Source organism: Sapajus apella, unplaced genomic scaffold, assembly GCF_009761245.1.
Source record: "Sapajus apella isolate SASKATOON/1434 unplaced genomic scaffold, GSC_monkey_1.0 scaffold101, whole genome shotgun sequence".
Lineage (NCBI taxonomy): Eukaryota > Metazoa > Chordata > Mammalia > Primates > Cebidae > Sapajus > Sapajus apella.
The window spans coordinates 6,395,239-6,408,161 of NW_022437041.1; the positions used below are offsets into that span (position 1 = coordinate 6,395,239).

General features: G+C 40.4%; 1 protein-coding gene across 3 annotated transcripts in view; it reads right to left on the reverse strand.

Moving 5' to 3' along the window:
* Positions 1-12,923, reverse strand: part of FNDC3B (fibronectin type III domain containing 3B) — a 370,196-nt gene that overhangs the window by 290,311 nt on the left and 66,962 nt on the right. The gene's annotated exons all lie outside the window — the stretch shown is intronic.

Sequence of the window (12,923 nt, forward strand, 5' to 3'; positions counted from 1 at the left end):
ACCAATTTTTAAAAAGGACTCAGGACCACAAAAATCATCTGTAACATGACAAGTTATTCCAATCCAAGAGCATTGTATTTTTATGTCAGGCCCCAAACACAGGTAGAACAAGGGCAAAGAAATAGCCAGAACTAGGAAACAAAAGACCAGAGTCTCAAAGTGGCCATGTGAACCTAACTTTCCTGTATCTCAGATACATCCAAGGCAACTTGTGCAGTAAGGCTTAACGGTAGATTACGCTGTTTCTATTCTGTTTATTCCATTTATTCTAATGAAATTCACACTCATATTCAAAATAACACAAAGCCTACTTTCACCCCATAATGGTATTTGCCACCATCATTTTACTTTGCTATACAATAGAAGGAAAATAACAGTAAATTCCTATTTAGAAATATAACTTGTTCCTTAGGAAGTGTTTACATATTCTTCAATTATGCCTAAAATGTGCGGCAAAGAAAGTGTAACAGCATGGACAAAGAAGGATAAACGGACAAATACAAATACACACGCTCTCACACAATTTTAAATGATTTCAGGAACACACTACCATATAGTTCACAGTTAGGTTTACCATTCATAATAGAGTCCCCAAAATTTCAAATTCAAGGACATTTGGTCAATGAACGCTTTAATACTTAATATTCAAATCAGACAAAATCATGGGGCAAATATTTTAATAACTCCTTCAAATATGTCTCAGGAAGATATGACAGAAATAAAATATTCTCATTCTTAAACACCTCCATTCTAAACACTAAATATACCTCTTCTCCATCCATCCCACCCAAAAAAAAGTCCTCCCTTGGAAGGCTTTTTTTTTTTTTTTGATACTCCCTTGGAAGTATCAAAAGATGTATAAAAGCCACCCAAGAGATTATAAACTTTTTTATTTTAAACAGACAAAATTTTACCTGTTTATCACACACTCGTTTGGAGAAACTAATTATTTTAATCACCAAAAAAACGAAATCCTATCCCAACTAGAAAAGCACATTCTATAATAACAGGTCTTATAATTCAGTGTTAATAGTACCATCATGCTGTTTCACAAGGCAATTACTCCATTCCTAAGCAAATAAAAATACCAGGCCCAAAGCCTGATAGTTTATCCTCATGAAAGAAAACAGATTCTTTTACAATTAAACTCAGATAATCCCCGTTGACACTATATGACTTCACTCTTTGACCTATGAATACATCAAATGATGGAGAAGAAATCTAAAGTCTATTTCAATTTCATTCCTAATATACTTTATCTTACTAACAATGCATGGGAGAAAAATTGCGATTTTCTCAAACTGATGACACTACACAAGCCTATCTTTTTCTTTTTTTTTTTTTTTGAGACAGAGTCTTGCTCTGTCACCAGGCTGGAGTGCAGTGGTGCAATCTCTGCTCACTGCAATCTCCACCTCCCAGGTTCAAGCGATTCTCCTGCCTCAGCCTCACAAGTAGCTGGGACTACAGGCACGTGCCATCATGCCCAGCTAATTTTTGTATTTTTAGTAGAGATGCGGTTTTGCCATGTTGGCCAGGCTGGTCTTGAACTCGTGACATCAGGTGATCCACCTACCTTGGCCTCCTGAAGTGCTAAGTGTAATGTCTTATGTCATGTTTCTTCAAAACTGCAGGTGGGATTAAAGGGGCAGTAATTTACAGTAGGGGGTCTGAGTATAAGCATTCAATGGTGGAGAAACACGTTCACCTTTTCTTCACTTCTCCCCAAGGAGGAAGGCCTGAGCTACTGGGGCTGTGGTGCCAACTGTGGCTGTCTGTCTTCGCTGCATGCCCCCGCTACATTAGGGTGTACCAAGCCCTGTCCCACTTGGCATAGTTCTGATATGTCTCAGGAGAGCCTAAGGATGGAACCTCTTCTCTCTTATCCAACAAGGCAAGAGGAGTAAACCTACTTCAGGGCCCTCCCTCCCCTCCCTACGTAGGTCCGTTTAGCCTCCATAGATCCTTCTGTTAGGCCAGCGTACAGTAGATAATGATCCAGCGTTAGAGAGTTCAAATGGGATGGTGAGGGTTTCCTTAGGGCCTACTTTGGGCTGAAGCTGTTTACACTCCGTGTGGTCCAGTCCATCTAACCGAAGTTTTTAACACTTGCAATTGGGGCTCAAATCCAATTAATGGTGCGATTTTGTTCCTATTTCTCATTGTTTCTTGTGTGAGTCCTGTGGGGGAGTGGGGAGGCTGGACTGAGTAAGAAAGTTGTGATCTTGATACAAAATTTAGGCATTCAATGTCTCAACACCAGCAATACAGCTGACACTAACAGTTCTAACCCTCTGGTAGGCCTCATGCTAACTAACAGGACTGCCATCAGTGAGACAGAGCAATCCAACACCACTAAACAGCACTCTTAAGAACAGGTGTCCAGTCCTAAGTAGGGCATTAACTCCCAGTTCCGTAAATGTGGGATAAAGTAATGGGTCCCCCAGACCCAGGTCCACAAAGGCCCTACAGAAGTAGTATAGAAGAGTATGCGGGCTGACACTGATTTGCAAAACCATCTCTTTTCACGAGGGATTTCACCTCCAAAGAAACCAGAGAAGTCCACTGGCGCAAGGAGATCGTTATTTGCTTTTGAAACATTATAGGCAACTTTAGGTGAGATGCCTGAATCTTTTTCTCTACTACATGATGGACTTTCCACCTCATACAGTGTTTAGTGGTTACCAGAAATCGCCGGGAGGGGAGTGGGGAAGGGGAGACAGGGAGCCTGTATGTACAATCACTCCTGAGAAAGATGCCGTGGGAACATACGAACATCATACACTCCAAAGCCTCAGCTCAACCATCCAACAGTCACACCGTGAATCATAGAGAAAACAGATTAAGAAAGTGAATATATTAAGGCCACTGTGAACACCGCCACAGTCTCACTTATCTGTAACCAAGTTGCTGATCTTTTCCCTCAGCCACCAGCTTGCTAGACTCCAAGGCCTTCTTTGTAATCCCTAACAGTTTCACCAGAGATAAAACAGACTTTATCCTGATAAGAATATAAGGGAGGCCGGGCGCGGTGGCTCATGCCTGTAATCCTAGCATTTTGGGAGGCCAAGGTGGGCGAATCAAGAAGTCAGGAGTTCAAGACCAGCCTGGCCATCATAGTGAACCCCATCTCTACTAAAAATACAAAAAAAATTAGCCGGGCATGGTGGTGCATGCCTGTAATCCTAGGATTCAGGAGGCTGAGGCAGAAGAATTGCTTGAACCTGGAAGGAGGAGGCTGCAGTGAGCCGAGATCATGGCACTGCACTCCAGCCTGGGCAGCAGAGTGAGACTCCATCTCAGGGGGAAGAAAAAGACTGTAAAGTAACAGATTCAGCTAGATGGGGCCTACATGCAGCCAACAGTGTTTAAATCCCCATTTCTATGCTCCATGCACATGCAGAGAATACTTTCATTTGCCTTCGATGCAAGAAACGTACGTACAAAGTAATGAATCATTTCTAGGTAAGTAACCGCCCAATTGCTTATAAGGCAACTGCCTGCCGGGCTGTCCCTTAAAATGATCGTAGAATAGAAACAACTTAGTCCATGGTCCACAGAAAGACTAGAGAAAAGGCAAGGAGGAAAAGCACAGAAGAATAAAAACATAAAACTTAGGGGTTCACAGTAGTATCTTTTTGGTTATTCCACAGGCACGAAAAGGGAAACGTAGTGAGTGTTCCCAATGGAAAGTCACAGGTGCAGGTTGTGAATGGGGAAACCTCACTGCAAAGCCATCAACAGTTAAAGCAGGTTACGTCAGGCCAGGAGGCCTGGGCAGGCCTGTCATGAGCAGCCATCACTCCATAGTGACAGCAACCCAAAAGTGAACCTCCTCGGTATTAACCAGTAACTGACAAAATTACACGTGGACTCAACTCTCAACAAGGTGGCTCAACTCTGCTGTGAGGAGACCTCGGGAATACCTCCCTGATGAGAGCAGACAAAGCTTTTCAATGGAATTAAAGATGAAGCAATAGAAGTAGAAGGCTTTCATCCATAGTTAACTTTAAGAACCAAGGCTTACTCTACTTATTTGTAATGACTGTGAATGGAAATTACACATACTCTTCACTGAAGAGCAGGCTGGCCATAGCTTTTTCTAGGGATTTCAGGACAGCGTGTAAGAATACTGTGTTCTGTCAATAAGAACACATAAATGAAACATTTCGATCTTATATCTAGAGCTATGCACCTTAACCCTATTTAAGTTCTTAGGCTTAATTTTAATGTTTTTTTCTTTCTCTTTTCCTCATCAGGCAGTGCTGCTACTAACCACACTCCCTCCAATCTCTGGGCATTTTCCTGAAATTTGCTGTCTTAAGCTTTCTTTGGGCTGGACAGCCAGATTGTCACTTCATACACACACAGAGAGGAGCAGTCCCTGAGTGTGGTTTCATGTGCTGTGTGTAGTCTTCCTTTTCAACACCAGCTGGTTATCAGGTGTGAGGGTAGCTAAGCAGGCCAGATGTGTGCTCTCTGGATAACTGAACTGTAACTCATTTTCATCTTAGTCAAAAGTCTCAGGAGAAACCACCCTGACTAAACAACACATTTTCTTGGTCTGGGTTCCTTCTTCCTTCCCTTCTTGGTCTGTGTATCTGAGCTGGCCAAATCTATCACAGACATCAGCCATTTTAGTCAAGGCTGTACCACATCCACACTGCCCCCAATGAGCCACAGATATGTGATAATGAACCCATACTTGAAATCAATTACCCTTTACAAATGAAGAATAAATGCACTGCAAAACTAGTAAGAGAAACGCAGAAAATAGATCATCTCTACTACAATGCATTTATTTGTCCAATCCTAATGGGCTTTTCCTTCCCCCGCCACAGAGCGCCGTGATTTCTCTCCTATTCTTTATTTTGCTCTTACCCGTACTTCCATTTCAAAGAATTTGGTAACAACCACAGGCCCTCACAACCTCTCCCCCTAACCACACATAACACTAAAACCACAGCACTTCACGCCTAGCTAGTTCTATGCTTCTGATTGACAGGGAAAGGCTGCCACATGAGCACCTGTGATTAACTTCCCTCTCCCCTAAGAGAGCAAGCCGCTGGTTACCCTCTAGCAAGACCCCGGCATTTTTAACCACCCCTGAGCTCGAAGGCAGGGCTGGGGGCAGGACATGCTGGAAACAGAATGAACAGATCCTCCCAGTTCGCAAGACATTTAATTCCACACGAATGTGTCCCCAAAGCTTTTAAAGAAAATTTTACTTTTAAAAAGAATATTACAAAATATTTTCAGTTTTTGCATTTCTCTAGGCAGCTACCTTATTCCTTTTTTTTTATTTTGCTGCTGCTTCTCCAAGTCTAAAAAGGTTTTCCATGGTACTTTGGTTCCAGCCTATACTAAGAAACATACTGGCCAAATTCATGAAAAACAAGATTCACAGAAGAGAACTGCAGGCCCACCTCCAAAGGCCAGACAAAGCAATTACATACTAGGAAGAATTTCTAACTTTAAAAAAAAAAAAAAAAAAAAAAAAAAAAAAAAAAAGCCCAAACCCTAATCACTACTAGGAGAGTTTTTAAGTCTGTGAAACTGGCCTTCGAATTAGCAACAAAATGTCCTGGTCCTCACCCTGTGGGCCAGTGACCCAAATTTCCTTACATCAATTCAAGATGTGCGTTAGCAGTATGGTACGCAAATTAATTTCAAATGACAAGAGAAAAAGAAACATAACAGTACCAACCCTCCAGGCCAGCCTGGATAAAAGGAGTTGATTCCCTGAGTTCAATCACAAGCCCAGCTGAGGCTCCCGGCCCACTTCCCCAGCACCCTAATGAGGCCTCCCACAAACTTTGACTATCCTGGAGCAGTGTGTTAAAAGTCAATGGAAAACCAGGCATGGTGATGCACACCTGTAGTCCCAGCTACTCAGGTGGCTGAGGAAGGACGATGGCTTCAGCTCAGGGAGTTTGAGTCCAGCCTGGGCAACACAGAGAGACCTTGTCTCTTTGAGAAAAAAAAAAAAAAAGTTGATGGGGTAATATAACAAGTAGAATGCATGTGTTCAGTTTTAACTTTTCACTTCCAGACTCCAATTCAAAACCCATCAAAAACAAGACCTATTGGGCCGGGCGCAGTGGCTCAAGCCTGTAATCCCAGCATTGTGGGAGGCCGAGGCGGGTGGATCACGAGGTCAAGAGATCGAGACCATCCTGGTCAACATGGTGAAACCCCGTCTCTACTAAAAGTACAAAAAATTAGCTGGGCATGGTGGCGTGTGCCTGTAATCCCAGCTGCTGGGGAGGCTGAGGCAGGAGAATTGCCTGAACCCAGGAGGCGGAGGTTGCAGTGAGCCGAGATCGCGCCATTGCACTCCAGCCTGGGTAACAAGAGCGAAACTCCGTCTCAAAAAAAAACAAAAAAAAAAAAAACAAGACCTATAAAGCAACTTGAAAATAATGTCATAGTATCCTCATCAGAGTTCATATCACTATAGTTAACTGTGATTCCATGTACTTCATAAAGCTAGTATCTTTTCCAGGAAAATACAGTTTGACCAATCACCTTCACACACTTCAAACAACATAACAACACGTAAACATTTTGCTTGCTACATGCCTATTCTGTAACCTGAAAAATACATTGTCACAGGCACATTAGTAAAATCAGCTCAATTCGTACTTCATGAAAATTTCCTTCTCTACTAAGAATACCCACTGACTTCTAATAGTGAGAATCTATGGTGGACCAAGTTTCAGAAAATTGTCAAAAAATACAGCAGAGAAATGTCCTAGCCATTTGTATAACAGCGATAAGGGAATGGCTGGGCGTGGTGGTTCATGCCTGTAATCCCAGCACTTTGGGAGGCCGAGGCAGGCAGACTGCTTGTGCTCAGAAGTTGGGGGACCAGTGTGGGCAACATGGCAAAACCCCATCTCTGTTTTAAAAAAACAGTAATAACGGGAAAAAATATTCCTGATTCAGGGGGTGGGGAAAACCACATGAATACTCAAAATGCAATGTGACTTATTGAATCACAGAAAACACAGCTTTGTTCTCTGGAGAAAGAGGAGTTTGGGAGACTACTAAGAAATTATTGTACTCGATATTTTCCAGTAAAACAATAAGATGGCTAATGTTTTATGAGTGATTGTAAGACTAGTTTCTAAATGGCTTCCAATATAAAACCTAATCCTAATAAAAATTCATATGACAAACATTTGTACAGTTGATTTACACTGGTTTATGCCTTGACTGTAGTAAAGAAAAAGAAACTTCTATAAGAAGTTAAAATTTGATGCAGAATCATATAACACAGAAAAAAGAAAAGAAAAACTGCATTCATGAACCTCCCTCAATATGGGCAGCCTTTATGTACAAATGCCATCAGTCAAAAGGACAGACAACTTCCTAAATGTGTATTTCCTAAGTTTTATTATTAGCAAAACTTAGACAGGAGAGGCTGAGAGAGACAGCAAAGCAAGATACGCAGTTGTACACATTCCTACAACTAATGGAACGTCAAATATCACTTACTATTTTACTTTCCTCATTAGAAAAACCTCTTTCCTTCCTGATCAATGCTGGCTTTAAAAGGTTGACTGATGCTTCAAGACCTAGAAACTCTGAAAATACCTGTCATTTCTACCCTTTCAGCAAAACCAGAAACTGCTTTCTGATAATAACTATGGAAACACCAACAGCATCAATGGAAGAAAAAAAAAAAAACCTCATTAAAACAAAATAGAAATACAATGTGATCTTCTTTACCTCTGAAATTCTGGGAAAATCTGCTCATCCATCAACACACCCCTGACTGTTTTTCCCACTTCCCTGCTACCGTGAGAATATGGCTTTTCTTTCCCTTCCCAGTAAACTACACCAGTGCTCTGGCATTGGCTCTGCCCACGTGGATTAGCATGCGGCCATTATGAACCTGATGTGGGACACTGCCATTGGACAGGAGAAACCTAGAGGTGGTTTCAGTGCTTTTCCTTGAGCTAATCTCTCCTGTACACTGCACGCAAACATCTCCCTTGGTTTTTTAAAAAATCAAATTAAATAGCACAAAAAAGGATATGGAGAGGGACTAAGAATTGTTATTAAAATTTTTTACATCCCCTCTGCTAAAGATAGGTCAAAAAAAAATAAAAACTGTATATTATGGAACCAAAAAACAAACAAGCAAACAAAAACAAAAAAACAAACCATGGTGGACAGGCCCCAGCACAGAATATTGGAAAATATGAGTTCTAATATGGGATTTGTCAATAAAATCATTAGCTCTCAACTTCAGCAATTAATTTCCTCTCTTTTGCTTATAAAATGACAAGATTATAGATTAGCCCTTAAGGTTCCTTTCTGATATTAAGGGAGTATATTTCTTTCCTTAAACACCAATTGCTTACCATGCATACCTAATATTGATTAAACTAAAACTTAAAAACGCCCACACACACACGCAAGGCTGGGCACAGTGGCTCATGCCTATAATCCCGGCACTTTGGGAGGCCGAGGCAGGCAGATCATGAGGTCAGGAGTTCGAGACCATCCTGGTCAACATAGTGAAATCTCATCTCTACCAAAAATACAAAAATTAGCTGGGCACGGTGGTGCTCACCTGTAGTCTCAGCTACTCAGGAGGCTGAGACAGGAGAATCACTTGAACCTGGGAGGTGGAGGTTGCAGTGAGCCAAGATCACCCCATTACACTCCAGCCTGGCAACAGAGCAAGACTCCGTCTCAACACACACACACACACACACACACACACACACACACACACACACTCTCACTCTCTCTCTCCCCCCTAAAAACCTGTTTCCCTTATTTGTTTGAGTACAGCTTGAGCTGTCTGCATAAAAGGAAGAATCTACGTAAAATGTTGAGAAAAGAATGTATTGAGCACAAAGTGCTGATAATTAGTGTTTTTATGCCAATAAAATCTAATTTTACAGCTGAGTTCTATACAGCTGTGCAAGGCAGACTCTTGCCATGGCCTGCCACTTGAAGGAAAGAAGGAGTGGTGATAATTGTTCATGCAGAAAAATCTCTTGAGACATGAGCAGTACCTGGAGGTATGTGCCCAGCTGGCTGGTTGAGGCACAAACAGTCTGGAATTTGCCTTCTTGTCTGATATGCGTTCATTAGTGAAGCAAAATCACAGTTGTCTGAAAAAGTTCTTAACCTTAAAAACATTTTTGCTTTTTACATCCAATTATAAGCATAAAAGATTTAGTCGGGAACATTTAAATCCACAGAGAAATCCTGTGAAACTGAGTCTTTTAGATTAAAAACACCACCACTCCAGATTAAAATAAATACTAGGTTCAAGCAACAAGCCAAAAGGAAGCATTATCTGTGCTCTTAAAGTGCAGAAAGAGGATGGATGCCCCTAATGAATAAGCCCTGTCTTCAAGAATCCACAGATGCTTTTTAAAAACTTTTGGCTTGGCATCATTTTAAATTTGGCAAAGCAGAGTCACGTCCGAACTCAAAACTAACGTAAGGGAAAGCACTATTTTCCGGGAGAGAAAAATCCATATACATAAGGATTATAAGTAAAAATTACATGTAATTTGAGGCTGCTTCTGTAAAACCCCCTATTAATATATAATAGAGGTTGCTTCCATAGCAGCCCAGCATACCCCAAATCTTTACAGAAACATAAAAACTCAATGGAAAAAAGTTACATCACTATATATACACAATCTCTTGACCTCAGAGCCACATCCTCACATACATAACAGCTCAGATTTGCAAATATTAACTAAAACGGAAAGTGGGCTTATCTACAAAAAAAGTTTACCAAGCAAAGGTTCATTTGCTCTGTTCGTTGTTTTTAAGTGGTATTTACACAGGCTTGCAGACGAATTCAGCATTTTCATGAGAACACTTCGCTTCCAGCCATGCTCATATCACAACACATCTCACACCCCTGACATCCCAAGGATGACAGTCAGGTATCTACAAGGAAAACATGCCAAAGCTCTGAGCCCTTATTCTCACACAGACCCAAGCCAACCCTGTCACATTATCCAAACATGGGAATAACTGAAAATGTGTATTTTCGTGAAATTCAAAATTATGTGTATGCTTCTATAGGACAGTGAGGGAAACGTCTACAGAACTGTAGTCAGTGAAAAAAAATCACTTCTAAATCCCCTTGAGGAAGTCTAATTCCAAGTTGCATGGGAAGGTGGAAAGAGACAGAAGTCAGAACACACGTTCCTGCTCCCCAGTGCCAGGAGCTCACACTTTACCCAGCCCTTGGGCACCACCCCTGCGTGGCACCCCAGAGCACTTAGGTCCCACTGCTTTTCAGGACTGTGGTTTAAGGTTTTCCTACACAAGCTCTCTGTGTCTTAGTTCCTTTATGTAGAACATGAATGATACAGGTGTTGAAGCCTATGACTTCCAGATAGCCCTTTAGTAAGATCCAAAATGTATCTTGTTATTCTATTTGTAGAGATCTATTGCGAATCAAATTCATATTTGTGCATCAGTTTGGGCACCTAAGAGACATGCATAACACCCTTGAAAAGAAGGAAAAAAAATGTGTTGTAAGCACCAAGCAACTGATTGCTTTCTGGAAAGATGTGGAGGGAGAGCTCTGAAGCTGCCATTTCGGCCTGCTGGGGCAAAGGCACTGTTTGGGGCACCTGCACACTAACGCTTACCTAACACCAAAGCATTCTACGAAGTAGTTGGTATTGTCCATTTACAAATATAGCAACTAAGGCTAAAGAAGTAATTTGCCCAAAGAGACTCAGAAAGTAGTAATAAAAGTCCATGCTCTTAGCAAGCTAATTGTAACACCTAAGAATCTGACGACAAAACCCAAGTAGAAGAGCTGGTTAAAAATTACATATAGATGTCCAGGCGTGGTGGCTGACGCCTATAATCCCAGCACTTTGGGAGGCCGAGGCGGGTGGATCATGAGGTCAAGAGATCGAGACCATCCTGGTCAACATGGTGAAACCCCGTCTCTACTAAAAATACAAAAAATTAGCTGGGCATGGTGGCACGTGTCTGTAATTCCAGCTACTCAGGAGGGTGAGGCAGGAGAATTGCCTGAACCCAGGAGGCCGAGGTTGCGGTGAGCCGAGATCGTGCCATTGCACTCCAGCCTGGGTAATCAGAGCGAAACTCCGTCTCAAATTTAAAAAAAAAAAAAAATTATATACAGATTAGTGAGTTTTAAAGACTAGATAAAACAAGTATATGGTACAAAACTGAAAAGGTATCAAAAGATAACTTTCAAAGACACCCCAAGGGAGTACATCTCCCTCCTATAGAGTGCTTGGTTCCTCTCCACAAAGGCTGCAATTGAGTTTTTGGTGTTTCCTTACCAAAACACAGACTTAATAATTTTTAGAGCATATTTTAAAGTAGCTTAAGGAAGGTTAAGCAAATCCATTATACTACCATTCAGCACAGACGGTTTCAAATTAGAGGGGGGGAAAACTACCAGAAACCAAATTATGAATTACTGAAGTTATGTCTTCCATGGTGATTTCAATGAAATGTGCCGTGATTAAACACAAAAGCAAAATTATTTCCAAAGAAGGGCAGCAAGTTATTGATGAGGGAATCGCTAGAATAATCTCTTTGGTACAAAGGGTTTCAAGATTCGATTATCTTTAATTAACTATTGTAAAGTACAGAGCAGGTTGAAGGCTTCTCCCTTTAATAATGCTAATATTCCAAAAGAAGGACTTGGCTGAAAGGTACCTTATAAAATAACATCAAAGAAAAGAACTTGCAAAAAGGCAACCATTGTATTAACCAGATATGTACTGTGTACCCATTTTGGGGTGGCACTGTACTAGAATTCGAGAGTTCTAGAAAGAAAGCCATAAGGTTAAACAGCGTCACAGTGAAAATGTTATACTCCATTAACTAAAAACAAATCCGGGTTGGACACTTCTGATGAAATACCACACAAAGTCAACAGACCTCCATGCTCTATGAAACCTTTCATCTGAGATAAGCCCCAATGTCTAAATTTGGTTTCCCAGCTGTGGCTTCTTTTCTAGACTTTGAAAGCTGACAGGTGTTACAGAAGGTGAATTTGTCTTCAAAACATGCCCCATGCCTTAACCTTCATTTCTGATCAGCCAGGAGAATACTAAATTTTTTTCTTTAATCAGCTCGTATAGAATTCAATAATGTTTACTTTACACAGTTTTGTTTAATTGAATAGATGTTATAAAACATTCATTATAAGAAAACAATCTGTACCATTAACATCACTGACAGTTCATCCTAATTATACTTCAATATATATATTTCAAAGATTTCTGACATAAGTTATTGTAGATATCGGTTCAAATATTTTTTTCAAAAAATTATTGGATTCTCACTCCTGCATGGTTGGGGGTTGGAAATCAGTAAGAACACTGTGTGATACACTGAAAATCAGTTTAGAACTGTTTTCTGTTCTAAATACAAGTTATTTCTTGAGAAATATTACATTTAATAACATTCTCATACGCAGTTTTATTTTTCACTTAATGTGATGGAACAAAGCAAATACCAGGTGTTAAGAGCTCAGAAGAGACCGAAACAGAAATTTCACCTGAAATGACAACAGCTAACAAAGAAACAAATTAGCAGGTGCAGACATATCATATAAGAGAACATCTATTTACTATTTCAGATTAGCTCATTATGATAAAATTTTAATAAATATGTATACAGTCACATTACTAATTCAGATAAACATTTTGAAAACATAAAAAATGCAAAATTATATAGAAAAATATTTTCTTTCAAGGACAGAAAACTGTCACACACCAGAGAATTAAGGAGATTTCATTAACAGATAAGAACAATAATTGGTATATATATGGCTTATATGCAAATAGGTGAATTTCAATTTGAAAGCATGGTGCTTGCCTATATTCTAAACGTTGCCTGTGAACAATGACATTAATTTATACTAATACAATTTGTTA